Source organism: Macaca mulatta, chromosome 9, assembly GCF_049350105.2.
Source record: "Macaca mulatta isolate MMU2019108-1 chromosome 9, T2T-MMU8v2.0, whole genome shotgun sequence".
Taxonomy (NCBI): Eukaryota; Metazoa; Chordata; class Mammalia; order Primates; family Cercopithecidae; genus Macaca; species Macaca mulatta.
The window spans coordinates 77,425,537-77,440,565 of record NC_133414.1 but is presented as its reverse complement, the minus strand read 5'-3'; the positions used below and the strand labels follow the sequence as shown (position 1 = coordinate 77,440,565).

At 41.3% G+C, this 15,029-nt stretch overlaps 1 protein-coding gene, 1 non-coding gene and 1 pseudogene across 6 annotated transcripts in view; 2 read left to right on the top strand and 1 right to left on the bottom strand.

The window, feature by feature from the left end:
• ASCC1 (activating signal cointegrator 1 complex subunit 1) overlaps positions 1-15,029 on the bottom strand; it is a 115,354-nt gene that overhangs the window by 78,009 nt on the left and 22,316 nt on the right. The window lies entirely within an intron of this gene.
• On the top strand, positions 887-1,020 carry LOC114670217 (small nucleolar RNA SNORA36 family). The gene has a single exon (XR_003719699.1). It is a non-coding gene; the product is annotated as a small nucleolar RNA SNORA36 family (small nucleolar RNA).
• LOC107000164 (large ribosomal subunit protein eL15 pseudogene) lies at positions 10,629-11,470 on the top strand (annotated as a pseudogene).

The following is a 15,029-nucleotide window of genomic DNA, read 5'->3' as shown; positions in this document are numbered from 1 at the left end:
CCCTGTCTTTTTTTTTTTTTTTTTTTTGAGACGGAGTCTCGCTCTGTGGCCCAGGCTGGAGTGCAGTGGCCGGATCTCAGCTCACTACAAGCTCCGCCTCCCGGGTTCACGCCATTCTCCGGCCTCAGCCTCCCGAGTAGCTGGGACTACAGGCGCCCGCCACCTCGCCCGGCTATTTTTTGTATTTCTTAGTAGAGACGGGGTTTCACCGTGTTAGCCAGGATGGTCTCAATCTCCTGACCTCGTGATCCGCCCATCTCGGCCTCCCAAAGTGCTGGGATTACAGGCTTGAGCCACCGCGCCCGGCCGAGACCCTGTCTTAAAAAAAAAAAAAAGAACCAAATGGAACTTCAAGAGATAAAAAATAAAAGAGCTACCCAGGCACGGTGGATCACACCTGTAATCTCAGCACTTTGGTAAGGCTAGGCAGGTAGATCACTTGAGGCCAGGAATTCAAGACCAGTCTTACGAACATGGTGAAACCCTGTCTCTACTAAAAATACAAAAATTAGCCACGTGTGGTGGCATGTGCCTGTAATCCCAGCTACTTGGGAGGCTGAGGCAGGAGAATCACCTGAACCCAGGAGGCAGAGGTTGCAGTGAGCCAAGATCGCACCACTGCATGCCAGCCTGAGCAACAGAATGAGACCCTGTCTCAAAAAATATATAAAAATCAAAAATCAAAAATGGTAATTCCATCAAATGGGATTAACAAAAGATTAGACACTTCAAAAAAAAATCAGTGAACGTGAAGACACAACTATAGAAACTATACAACCTGAAGCAGCATGGGTGACGGCATCAGTCATACCCAAACCTCAGCATTACATAATATACCCACGTAACAAACCTACACATGTACCTCTGAATCTAAAATAGAAGCTGATTCCAAAGTATTGAGTTCAGTTCAAGGCAGCTTCCCTATTCTGTTAACTAAACTTTGGGACACTGAAATGGGCTACAGGAGATGATTAGTTAGAAACCATTATTCTGGGTGGTGGGCGCCTGTAGTCCCAGCTACTCGGGAGGCTGAAGCAGGGGAATGGCATAAACCCAGGAGGCGGAGCTTGCAGTGAGCTGAGATAGGGCCACTGCACTCCAGCCTGGGCGACAGAGTAAGACTCTGTCTCAAAATAAATAAATAAACAAAAATATTAAAAAAAAAAAAAAAAAAAAAAAAAAGCATTATTCTGTTCAACTGCCTCTCTCTCTCTCTTTTTTTTTTTTTGGAGACAGAGTCTCACTCTGTCACCAGGCTAGAGTGCAGTGGCATGATCTTGGCTCACTGCAACCTCCACCTCCCTGGTTCAAGCAATTCTCCTGCAATTCTCCTGCCTCAGCTTCCCAAGTAGCTGGGAATACAGGCGCACACCACCATGCCCAGCTAATTTTTGTATTTTTAGTAGAAACAGGGTTTCACCATGTTGGCCAGGATGGTCTCAATCTCTTGACATTGTGATCCACCTGCCTCGGCCTCCCAAAGTGCTGGGATTACAGGCGTGAGCCACCGCACCTGGCCTATTTGCCTCTCATCTTACAAAAAATGCCTGCTTGGGTCTAATACATCAACAGTTAAAGATGCCTAGAAGAGATGGGACTGATGAGGCTAAAGACTTACTGAGCTTGGACTAACAGACAAGTTACATTCAGTTTTAGGAAGTCAGGTCTGATGAGCTAAGATAAAAAGAAACTGAATTATTTTCATACATGGTTGCTTTTCAGAAATAAAATAAAAACAAAATAGAAGCTGAAATTTTAAAAAAAGAAGATAAACAGATTTTAATATTATAAAATTAGAAAAACAAAAATTTTGAACAGTAAAGGAATATTTAATTTTTTTTTCTTTTTTTTCATGAACTATACATGAGACTTAAGGAATATTTAACTATTTTTGGAAAACCGAAGCAGAGGGAAAAAAACATCTGGACAGAATTTCAGTAACTTGTGCACCAATATCAAGTGATTTTTTTTTTTTTTGAGACGGTCTCACTCTGTTGCCCAGGTTGGAGGGCCGTGGCACCATCTCAGCTCATTGCAACTTCCACCTCCCAGGTTGAAGCGATTCTCATGCCTCAGCCTCCCGAGTAGCTGGGATTATAAACATGTGCCACCATGCCCAGCTAATTTTTGTATTTTTAGTAGAGATGGGGTTTCACCATGTTGGCCAGCCTGGTCTCAAACTCCTGACCTCAAGAGATCCACTCACCTCAGCCTCCCAAAGTGCCGGGATTACAGGTGTGAGCCACTGCGCCCGGCCTCAAGTATTCTGATACACATGTAATCAGTGTTCCAGAAGGAAACGAGAAAAAAGGAAAGAAAAGACATCCGAGGAAATAATGACTGAAAATTATACAAAACTGGAGTGAAACAGCAAGAACGGAGACTAGGAAGTTGTAGGCCCTCATTCCCCCATGGACACATCAAATAACAACATACAGACCAAAGTAGCTTTAGAAAAACCCTAAAAACCAGTTAAGAAGTTGCAGGAACCAAACATACACCTAACCATGAAAAGGTCACACTTCAAAGTGGTAGAAAACTTTGTGCCATTTTCATTCATCCTTGTCCCACTCAATCTGTCCCACCTTGTCCTATCAATGGGAAGAAGCTATCCAATTTCCAGCTCTTCCCTCAGGATGGAGCAAAAATAGAACTAGCTTCAATGTTCTGGCTTGTGTGGGGCTGCCTGAGGAACTGACTGCTGTCTCACCTCACTCGGAGGGCTAATGGGAATGGTGGCATAGTCTGGATACCAGGCTAGAGGCCACTGAAAGCAGTGGCAGGAACCACGGCAGGGTGAGAGAGTGCATATCGTGAGTACCTGGGGCAAAAGGATTGCTGGCAGAGGAATACAATAGACCACCTAAGGGTCCAAGAAGAATTAGAGGTAAGACTCAGTGAAATTAGGACATTTAAAAGCAGCTACATATACAGGGGAACTTTTTTTTTTTTATACTTATTCATATTTTATTTTGGTTTTTTTTTCTGGTCTTTTTTTTATTATTATACTTTAAGTTCTGGGGTGCAGAACATGCAGGTTTGTTACATAGGTATATCCATATCATGGTGGATTGCTGCACCCATTATCTACATTACGTATTTCTCCTAATGCTATCCCTCCCCTAGCCCCCTATCCCCCGACAGGCCCGGGTGTATGATGTTCTACAGGCGAACTTTAAAAAAAAAAAAAAAAAAAAAAGCATATGCTATGAACTAGGCATGGCGGCCCACGCCTGTAGTCCCAGCCACTCAGGAGGCTGAGTTGGGAGGATCACTTGAGCCCAGGAGTTCAAGGCTACAGTGAGCCATGAATGCACCACTGCACTCCAGCCTAGATGACAGAGTGAGACCCTGTCTTTAAATATTTTGTTTAACAACAAAAAAAAAGGCACATGCACAGGCCCAAGGAAGACATATCCCCACAAAAGGTTTGAGAAGACCCCGGGACAATCTGAGATAATTTTTTAAACGACCAAAATAATTAAGCACAATAGTAACTTATATAAATCCTTGAAAAAAGAAAAATTCATAAAACCATACCAATAATAAATAGATAAATTATGAAGTAAGGGGAGAAGGTAGGTCTCCTCCTTATAGTAGGGTGTAGAAAGCTAACTACTAAATGCAGAGAGCCTGCTTTAGAGTCGGAAAATGATTATTTTGCAACCATCATGGTAAAAGATTGGATCAGGCAAGAATCATCAATGGATACAGAACCCAGGGAGACATGTTAATGAGGAACAGGATATTTGAACGATCTTTTGAAGTATCTCCCTGCAGATTGCTTATTAGTTGCAAGACAAAAATAAAATACAGTCATTACACTTAGGAGAAACTGAGTAGCACGTTGATTCAAATGTAACATCACCTATGTAATGCAGACACAGATTACATGCCCCTAGATGTGACAGCCTGAGGACATAACATTACCTATACAGTACTCTGACTGAGAAAGTGTAACTTAAAGCTAAACAAGAGGAAATATAAGAAAAACACAAAATAAAGAATGCTCTTGGGGCCGGTGGCTCACACCTATAATCCCAGCACTTTGGGAGGCCAAGATGGGTGCATCACTTGAGCTCAGGAGTTCGAGACCAGCCTGGACAATATAGTGAAATCCCATCTCTATCAAAAATACAAAAGATTAGTTGGGAATGGTGGCACACGCCTGTAGTCCCAGCTACTCAAGAGACTAAGGTGGGAGGATCGGCTGAGGCAGGAGGATCGCCTGAGCCTGGGAGGTAGAAGTTTCAGTGAGCCAAGATAGTGCCACTGAACTCCAGCCTGGATGACAACATGAGACCCTGTCTAAAAAAAAAAAGAAAAGAAAAGAACGCTCTCCTGGCCGGGCGCGGTGGCTCACGCCTGTAATCCCAGCACTTCGTGAGGCCGAGGTGGGCAGATCACAAGGTCAAAAGACCGAGACCACCCTGGCCAATGTGGTGAAACCCCATCTCTACTAAAAATACAAAAATTAGCTGGACATGGTGACATGTGCCTGTAGTCCCAGCTACTTGGGAGGCTAAGGCAGGAGAATCACTTGAATCTGGGAGGCAGAGGCTGCAGTAAGCTGAGATCTCGCCATTGCACTCCAGCCTGGCGAAAGAACAAGACTCCATCTCAAAAAAAAAAAAACAATGCTCTCTTTACCTGTCATCCCAGAACTTTGGGAGGCTGAAACAGTTGGATTGCTTGAGCCCAGAAGTTTGAGACCAGCCTGGGCAACACAGCAAAACCCCATCTCTACAAAAATTACAAAAATTAGCTGGGCATGGTGGTACACACTTATAGTATCAGCTACTTGGGAGGCTGAGGCAGGAGGATTGAGTCCAGGAGGTGGAGGTTGCAGTTAGCCAAGACTGCACCACTGCACTCCAGCCTGGGTATCTGAGTGAGACCATGTCTCAAAAAAAAAGTTTTTTAATAAAAAATAAAATAAACAATAAATGCCAGAAGACAGTGGAATTATATGTTCACAGCCCTAGAAGAATAAACTACTTAGAATTCTATAACTAGTAAAAATCTTCCAAAAAAGGTGAATTAAAAATTTTTTCAAACAAATAAAAGCTGACAGAAATTTCCAGCAGACCTGAACTACAAGAAATCTTAGGCTGGGCATGGTGGCTCACACCTATAATCCCAGCACTCTAGGAGGCCAAGGAGGGCGGATCACCTGAGGTCAGGAGTTGGAGACCAGCCTGGCCAACATGGTGAAACCCCATTTCTACTAAAAATACAAAAATGAGCCAGGTGTGGTAGCATGCACCTGTAGTACCAGCTACCCAGGAGGCTGAGACAGGGGAATCACCTGAACCCAGGAGGTGGAGGTTGCAGTGAGCCAAGCCTGCACCACTGCACTCCAGCCTGGGTAACAGAGCGAGACTCAGTCTCAAAAAAATAAATAAATAAATAAACCCTCAATCCAAAAAAAAGGCGGGGAGGGGTACAAAGAAGAGTCAAACAGAAACAAACAACAAAAGAACAAAGAAGACCAAAAATATAAATAAAGAAGAGACAAAGAGAAACAAAGACTAAGATGGTAGATTTAATCCACCCATAGCTAAAATTACATTAAATGTAAATGTTCTGTCTACTCCAGTTAAAAGGTAGAGATGTCAGACTGCAATTTGAAAATAAGAAACAATACCTAACTATATGCTGTCTAAAAAGAAACCTGTTTTGAATATAAAGACACAAATATGTTAAAAGTAAAAGGAAATAAATACATATATAGTACAAACATTAATCAAAACAAAGTTAGAGGCCAGGCACAGTGGCTCATACCTGTAATCCCAGCACTTTGGGAGGCCAAGGCGGGCAGATCATGAGGTCAGGAGATCGAGACCATCCTGGCTAACACAGTGAAAACCCATCTCTACTAAAAATAATTTAAAAAATTAGCCGGGCGTGGTGGTGGGTGCCTATAGTCCCAGCTACTCAGGAGGCTGAGGCAGAAGAATGGTGTGAACCTGGGAGGCAGAGCTTGCAGTGAGCCGAGATCGCGCCACTGCACTCAGCCTGGGCGACAGAGTGAGACTTCGTCTCAAAAAAAAAAAAAAAGAAAGAAAAGAAAGTTGGAATGGCTATATTAACACCAAAAAAGTAGACCAGAACAAGGAATATTATCAGGAATAGAAAACATTTTATAATTATAAAAGGATCTTATTAAGAAAGTGTGGAAAAAACTGATAGAAATGAAAAGAGAAATAGATGAATCCACAGTTATAGGTGGAGATTTCAACACTCATCTCTCAATAATTAAAAGAACAAGTAGATAGAAAATCAGTATTGATAGAGAGCTTGCAGTGAGCCAAGATCACTGCACTTCAGCCTGGGCGACAGAGCAAGACTCTGCCTCAAAAAAAAAAAGAAAAAATTATAACACAATAGTAAGAAACAAAAAAAAAGTTAAATAAACAATATCATGCACTTTTTTAAAAAAGGTTAAAATGGTAAACTTTATGTTATGTATATTTCACCATAAAGAGAAAAAGCTAAAATACCATTAACAACAACAAAAATGGACAAAATATTTGAACAGGTACTTCACAAAGGCAGATATACAAATAGGCAATGAGCACATGAAAAGACGCTTCGCAGCATCAGCCATGTATATAAAAACCACAATGAGCTACCATGATGAGATGCCCACTAGACAGGGTTAAATTTAAAAAAGATAGACACTACTAAGTGTTGGTAAGAATGTGGAGCAACCTAAACTCTCATACATTATTTGTAGCAGTATAAAAGAGGCACAACCACCTTGGGAAAAGATCTGATGGTTTCCTATAAAACTAAACATACACATGATCCAACAATTACACTACTGAGTATTTACCCAAGAGGTATAAAAACATATACTGAACACAAAGATTTCCGCACAAATTTATAATGGCCAAAGACTAGAAACCATCCAAACATCTATCAGGGTTGAAGAGATAAAGAAATCTCCAGCTATAAACCACCCAAACATCTATCAGGGTTGAATGAATAAAGTGGTACATTCATGCAAAGAAATACCACTCAACAATAAAAAGCAGCAAACTCCCATAACACACAACATGAATGACTCCCAAAAATATTAATGTTGAACCAAAAACAAAGTCACACAAAAGACTACATATCATATAATTCCATTCATATAAAGTTCTAGAAAAGGGAAACCTAATAGCAACACAAAATAGATTAGTGGTTGCCTGGAATCAATGGTAGGAGGTGAGAGGGGAGGGAGAGGGCATCAACTGCAGAGGAAAGAAATATTTGAGGGTGATACAAACATTCAGTATCTTGTTTGTGATGGTTGTTACATTGGTGTATACCTTTATCAAAACTCATCAAGTCATATTCTTAAAACGAGTACATTATAATGTTGTATATAAAGTATAACTCATTAAAACTGACTTTTAAAACAGAATGGAAAAAACTATGAAAAAATTTAAAGTTTGCATTCCCTTAACCCATGTCATTCTACCTCTTAGAATTTATCCCAAAGAAACCAGGAGTCAAAGACAAAAAGATGCATGTACAGATGTTCACTGCAGTGTTATTTAATAAAAATAATTTCCTCCAATGTTCCATCAATAGAGGATTGATTAAATAAACTAAGGTACATTCACAGAATACTTCACAGCAATTAAAAATGGGAGTTAGCTTCTAATGTATGGACCTGAAATATAAGTATTAATTTAAAAAGTAATATAATATAAAAGAATATAATTTTTTTTTTTTTTTTTTGTAGAGACATGGTCTTACTACATTGCCCAGGCTGAACTCCTGGGCTCAAGCTCTCCTCCTGCCTCAGCCTCCTGAGTAGCTGGGGTGCCCACCACTGCACCTGGAGAATAAACATATATTACAAATATACATGTATATTCAAAAAATTTATGAACCAAGAGATTTTGTACCAAGAGATGCTATCTTTTTCTTATGCTATTAAGCAAGGGAATGTTGAGATCATCCCTACTTTAAAGATGAGGAAACTCTCAGAGATGTCAAATGAGTTTCAGAGGAGCCAAAAGAACTGAAAACCCCACAGTCTCTCAGAAAACAACTGCTATCTCTGTGAACAGGTATTTGCTCTTCAAACCTTGTAGAAGAGAACTCACATAAATTGAGTCATAAATGCAGAGTACTATTGGAAAGTGCTTACAGGCTTTCATAGCCATCTTCGTGTCATTCTAACATCAGAATGAAACTTACTAAAAATCTCTTCCATATAATCTAGATAATGGTCCTTTACTGATTTCCTCTTTAATGCTGTGCTTATTTCCAGCTGTTATCAGGGCCTGATTTGAAGACAGAAAAGAGATTATGTTAATATGCAGTCTCCCTGAAAGCAGGAAGGAAGTCCTTTGGACTGATTAAGGCCAGCATGATGTTCACAGCAAACAAGCTCATTCTGGCCAAATTAAAGCAGTAATTCCAATGTTTGTTCCCTGTCAGCCATATCAGCAGCCAAAAAAGAAATCCAAGAAAGCAGATGTGCATGCACGTACCCAGAAAAAAAAAAAAAAAGACTAACTTATTACACATCTGCTTGTCTCATACCTGGTATTTGTATCATTCCAAAGAATATATCAATGACTGAGCTTCAACTAGTTCGCATTTACCAGTTAAATAATTTCAAAACTTACCAGCCCTCACTCCCCAAAACAGTACTGGACTATACTGAAACCTCAGCGTTTCTGATCTCCTACCCCACTCTCCATTCCCACTGAGAATGAAGCCATCTTGTTACGAAATGTTAAGGGGAAAAATGATTTTCTGATGGCTCACTGATATTAACATTCACATATATGTATTTTCCTTATAGATATGGCCTTATTTAAGCACATAAATGCAAAGTTAGTCATTAAAACTGGTTTTACAAATACAAAAATCAACCAGGTGTGAATGATTAAACTTATTGACACTGACTTTTTACAGTTACAGGTGGTGGCCATCTGTAGTCCCAGCTACTGGAGAGGCTGAGGCAGGAGAATTGCTTGAACCCAGGAGGCAGAGCTTACAGTGAGCCGAGATTACACCATGGCACTTCAGCCTGGGCGACAGAGCGAGAGTCTGTCTCAAAAAAACAAAGAAAAAATTGGTTTTACAATTCTACACTAAGCTCAGGCCATCTCTTGTATTTGCCCAATCTGAATCTATTCACCTTCATAGGCCTCTTCACAAATAAGCAATTTTACTAATTCTCATCCCCTACCCCACAAAAGCACTTGGTTTCTAACACTTCTTTTTTTTTTTTTTTTTTTTTTTGAGACAGTCTCACTCTGTCACTTAGGCTGGAGTGCAGTGGCATGATCTCGGCTCACTGCAGCCTCTACCTTCTGGGTTCAAGCGATTCTCCTGCCTCAGCCTCCCAAGTAGCTGGGATTACAGGTGCGTACCACCACGCCCAGCTAATTTTTGTATTTTTAGTAGAGACGGGGTTTCACCATGTTGGCCAGGCTGGTCTTGAACTCCTGACCTCAAGTGATCCACCCGCCTCGGCCTCCCAAAGTGCTGGGATTACAGGCATAAGCCACCGTGCCCGACCTGGTTTTTAATACTTCTAACACTGCATGTCCATGTCTCACTGTATTCTAACACCTAAGACTACCATTAGCAATATGGACCTGATCGAAAAAAGGAAAGGAAAAGGAGAAAGGGAAAGGGAAAGGAGAAGTAAGGAAGAAAAGAAAGAAAAAAGAATATTGTAAAAGTTTTCACCCAAAACATTTTCACTTTGCCACAACTTTCAAAGCTACCCTTTATCTACTCTTTACCCTCCAAATAATACTAACAACTTTAACTGGCAGTAAAGTATAGCAGGAGTAGCAGCTGCCATTTATTAAACGCTTATTATGCATCAAGTACCATGCTGAGTTCTTTATGTCATCTCATACATTTATTTTGAGACAGGGTCTCACTCTGTCACCCAGGCTGGTGTGCAGTGGCACAATCATGGCTCACTACAGGCTTGACTTCCTGGGCTCAAGCATTCTCCCACCTCAGCCTCCTGAGTAGTTAAAACTACAGATATGTGCCACCACTCTGAGCTAATTTTTTATTTGCTATAGAGACAGAGGCTGCCTAAATGGCCCAGGGCAGTCTTGAACTCCTAGGCTCAAGCAATCCTCCAGCCTCGGCCTCCCAAAGTGCTGAGTTTAGAAGGCCGAAGCTACCTTGTCCAGCCAGTCATCTCATCTGATCCTTCCTACAACCCTCCCAAGTAGGCTATAAAGATTTGGAGAAGTTCATTTGTCCAAGTTCACACAGACTGAAGAACTCAAAATCAGAACTAAGTCCATCCGTCTCAAGAACCAAAGATATTGGTCAGGCAAGGTGGCTCATGCCTGTAATCCTAGCACTTTGGGAGGCCGAGGCAGGTGGATCACCTGAGGTCAGGAGTTTGAGACCAGCCTGACCAATATGGAGAAACTCTGTCTCTACTAAAATAAACACAAAATTAGCCAGGCATGGTGGTGCATGCCTGTAATCCCAGCTAGTCAGGAGGCTGAGGCAGGAAAATCACTTGAACCCAGGAGGCAGAGGTTGTGGTAAGCCGAGATCGCACCACTGCATTCCAGCCTGGGCAACAAGAGCAAAACTCCATCTGAAAAAAAAAAAAAAAAGAACCAAAGATATTAACCATTGTTCTATTTTATTCCAAATGCTTTTATTTCTGTCTTCACTACAAGATTAAGAAAGTACAGCCTTTCCATCTGGCAGCAACCATCAGGGAAGCCAAGATGAGTGCATACAAGTATATCCAGGAGCTATGGAGAAAGAAGCAATCTGATGTCATGTGCTTTCTTCTGAGGGTCTGCTGCTGGCAGTACCGCCAGCTCTCTGCCCTCCACAGGGCTCCCCACCCGGCCTGATAAAAGTGCGCCAATTGGGCTACAAGACCAAGCAAGGTTACATTATATATAGGATTCGTGTTCGCTGTGGTGGCCGATAACACCTAGTTCCTAATGGTGCAACTTACAGCAAGCCTGTCCATCGTGGTGTTAACCAGCTAAAGTTTGCCTGAAGCCTTCAGTCTCTTGCAGAGGAATGAGCTGGATGCCACTGTGGGGCTCTGAGAGTCCTGAATTCTTACTGGATTGGTTAAGATTCCACATACAAATTTTTTGAGGTTATCCTCATTGATCCATTCCATAAAGCTATCAGAAGAAATCCTGACACCCAGTGGATCACCAAACCAGTCCACAAGCACAAGGAGATGCAGGCTGAAAGAGCCGTGGCCTTGGAAAGGGCCATAAGTTCCACCACACTATTGGTGGTTCTCGCTGGGCAGCCTGGAGAAGGCACAATACTTTCCAGCTCCACTGTTACCACTAATGTAAGTAAAGTTTGTAAAATTCATACCTAATAAACAATTTAGGATAGTCATGTCTGCTTACAAGTGTTATTTGTCTGTTAAAGTTAGTCTGCAGATTATTTCATGAATGCTTTGTCAAATTAAGAAAGTTAAAGTGCAGGCTGGGCGCGGTGGCTCACGCCTGTAATCCTGGCACTTTGGGAGGCCGAGGCAGGCGGATCATGAGGTCAAGAGATCCAGACCATCCTGGCCAACATGGTGAAACCCTGTCTCTATTTAAAATATAAAAATTAGCTGGGCGTGGTGGCAGGCACCTGTAGTCCCAGCTACTCAGGAGGCTGAGGCAGGAGAATCGCTTGAACCCGGGAGGCAGAGGTTACAGTGAGCCGAGATCACACTATTGCACTCCAGCCTGGGCGACAGAGCAAGACACCGTCTCAGGGGGGGGAAAAAAAGTTAAAGTGCAATAATGTTTGAAGACAATAAGTGACGGTGTATCTTGTTTCTAATAAGAAACTTTTTTGTCTTTGCTTTATCTTATTAGGAAGTTCTGTGTCAGTGTATAAAACATACTGTGTGGTATAATAAGTTTAAAATAAATTCTTTAAAAGAAAAAAAAGCATAGCATGGACATATATACGCAAAAAAATGAACCTTGACCTAAATATTGCATCTTGTACAAAAAAATTAACTGAATCATAGATCTAAATATAAAAAACCAAAACTATAAACATTCTAAAGAAAACCTTCATATTTGAGGGTTAGGAAAAAAATTTTCTTTTTTCTGAGACAGAGTTTCACTCGTTGCCCAAGCTAGAGTGCATCTCAGCTCACTGCAACCTCCGCCTCCCAGGTTCAAGCAATTCTTGAGCCACCACGCCCGGCCGAAAAGATTTTTTAGGCATAACATCAAGAGTACAATCCATACAAAAAAAAAATCAATAAACTAGTCTTTATCAAAATTTAAAACTTTTGCTCTACAAAAGACACAAATAAGAGAATGAAAAGACAAGCTACAGATTAGGAGAAAATATCTGCAAATCACATATACTCGAAAGGACTTGTATCAACAATATATATATAAAGAACCCTAAAAACTCAATGATTAAGAAAACAATCCGGCTGGGCGTGGTAGCTCACACCTGTAATCCCAGCACTTTGGGAGGCTGAGGCAGGTGGATCACGAGGTCAGGAGTTCAAGACCAGCCTGGCCAATACGGTGAAACCCTGTCTCTACTAAAGATACAAAAAATTAGCCAGGCATGGTGACACGTGCCTGTAATCCCAGCTACTCGGGAGGCTGTGCTGGGAGAATCGCCTGAACCCGGGAGGCAGAGGTTGCAGTGAGCCAAGATCGGGCCATAGAACTCCAGCCTGGGCAAAAGGGCGAGACTCCATCTCAAAAAAAAAAAAAAGAAAAGAAAAGAAAAGGAAAGAAAAGAAAAGAAAAAAACCCAATTGTTGTTGTTTGTTGAGACAGTCTCACTCTGTCACCCAGGCTGGAGTGCAGTGGCACCATCTTGGCTCACTGCAACCTCCATCTCCTGGGTTCAAGTGATTCTCATGCCTCAGCCTCCTGAGTAGTTGGGATTACAGATGTACGCCACCGTGCCTGGCTAATTTTTGTATTTTTAGTAGAGATGGGATTTCGCCCTGTTGGCAAGGCTCGTCTCAAACTCCTGGCCTAAAGTGATCCACCCACCTCCATCTCCCAAAGTGCTGGGATTACAGGCATGGGACACTGCACCCCGCCAAACAACCCAATTGTAAGACAGGCAAAAGACATGAACAGACACCTCACCAAAGATAATAAAAGGATGGCAAAAAAGCACATGAACTAATTCAACACCATTAGCCATTAAAGAAATGTAAATTAAAACCACAATAAGATGTCACTATACAGCTATTAAAATAGCTAAAATAACAAATAGTGATAATATCAAATGCTAGTGAGGATGGAGAACAACTGGAATTCTCATAAACTGCTGTTGGGAATGCAAAACAGTACATGCATTCTGAAAAATGGTTTGGCAGTGTTTCGTAAAGTTAAATATACACCTAGCATACATCACAGCAACCCAATTCCTGGGTATTTTACTGTAAAGAAATGAAAACTTATGTTCACACAAAAACCCGTACACAAATGTTTACAGCAGTTCTAATCATAATTGCCAAAAACTGCAAAAACCCAAGTGTCCTCCAATGAGTGAATGGATAAGCAAACTTTAGCACACCCATAAAGTAAAATATTACCCAGAAATAGTAAATGAACAAACTCCTGAGATACACACAACTTGGATGAATCTCAAAAGCACTATGCTGAGTGAAAGAAGCCAGTTACCCACTATATGAATCCATCTATATGACACTCTCAAAAAGATAAAACTACAAATAATAAACAAAACACACATAAACACAAACACACACATACACACGACAAAACTACAGTGAAGAAGAGATTAGTGATTGCCGGGGTTGTGGGTGAGGAAGAGGTGACTATAAAGGGAGAGTATGAGGGAGTTTTTGGGGTGGAATTGTTCTGTATCCTAATTGTGGTGGTAGTTACAGAAATCTAAACATGTTTTAGAATTCATAAGACATGGGCCGGGCACGGTGGCTCAAGCCTGTAATCCCAGCACTTTGGGAGGCCGAGACGGGCGATGGATCACGAGGTCAGGAGATCAAGACCATCCTGGCTAACACGGTGAAACCCCGTCTCTACTAAAAAATACAAAAAACTAGCTGGGCGAGGTGGCGGGCGTCTGTAGTCCCAGCTACTCAGGAGGCTAAGGCAGGAGAATGGCGTAAACCCGGGAGGCGGAGCTTGCAGTGAGCTGAGATCCGGCCACTGCACTCCATCCAGCCTGGGCGACAGAGCAAGACTCTGTCTCAAAAAATAAAAAAAATTTTAAAAATTTAAAAAGAAAAAGAAAAAAGAATTCATAGACATGTATACCCCAAAAAAGTCCATTTTAATTATAATAACTTTGGAGATAAAATTGAAAAAATTTAATTCTTCAGAGGATAACTGGTAAAATAGGTGTTTAAAAAGTTACAGTCTTATCTCTTACTGTATATCAAAACATATTCTAAATGAACTAAAAAGCTAAATGTAAATTATAAAATAATACTGATCTTTTTTTTTTTTTTGAGACGGAGTCTCATACTGTCTGTCACCCAGGCTGGGGTGCAGTGGGATGATCTCTGCTCACTGCAAGCTCTGCCTCCCGGGTTCAGGTCATTCTCCTGCCTCAGCCTCCCAAGTAGCTGGAACCACAGGCACCCACCACCATGCCCAGCTGATTTTTCTTTATTTTTTTTTTAGTAGAGATGGGGTTTCACCATGTTAGCCAGGATGGTCTTGATTTAGAGACGGGGTTTCAACATGTTGGCCAGGATGGTTTCTATCTCCTGACCTCGTGATCCTCCCACCTCGGCCTCCCAAAGTGCTGGGATTACAGGCGTAAGCCACTGCGCCCAGCCTGATCTTCTTAATATATATGATGCTCCTACAAATAAATTTTTAAAAAGAACACTCCCAGAGAAAAATGGGTCAAGACATGAATAAACAGAGTTAAGTAAAGGAAAACGCTTTATCTCACAAATAATTGAATAAACAGTAAAGCAATGAGACAGTATTTTTTGTCAACTGAAATACCAAAAAAAAAAAAAAAAAAACTTTAAAAGAATGATAACATCCAGTATTGGCAAAAGTGGGAAAGGA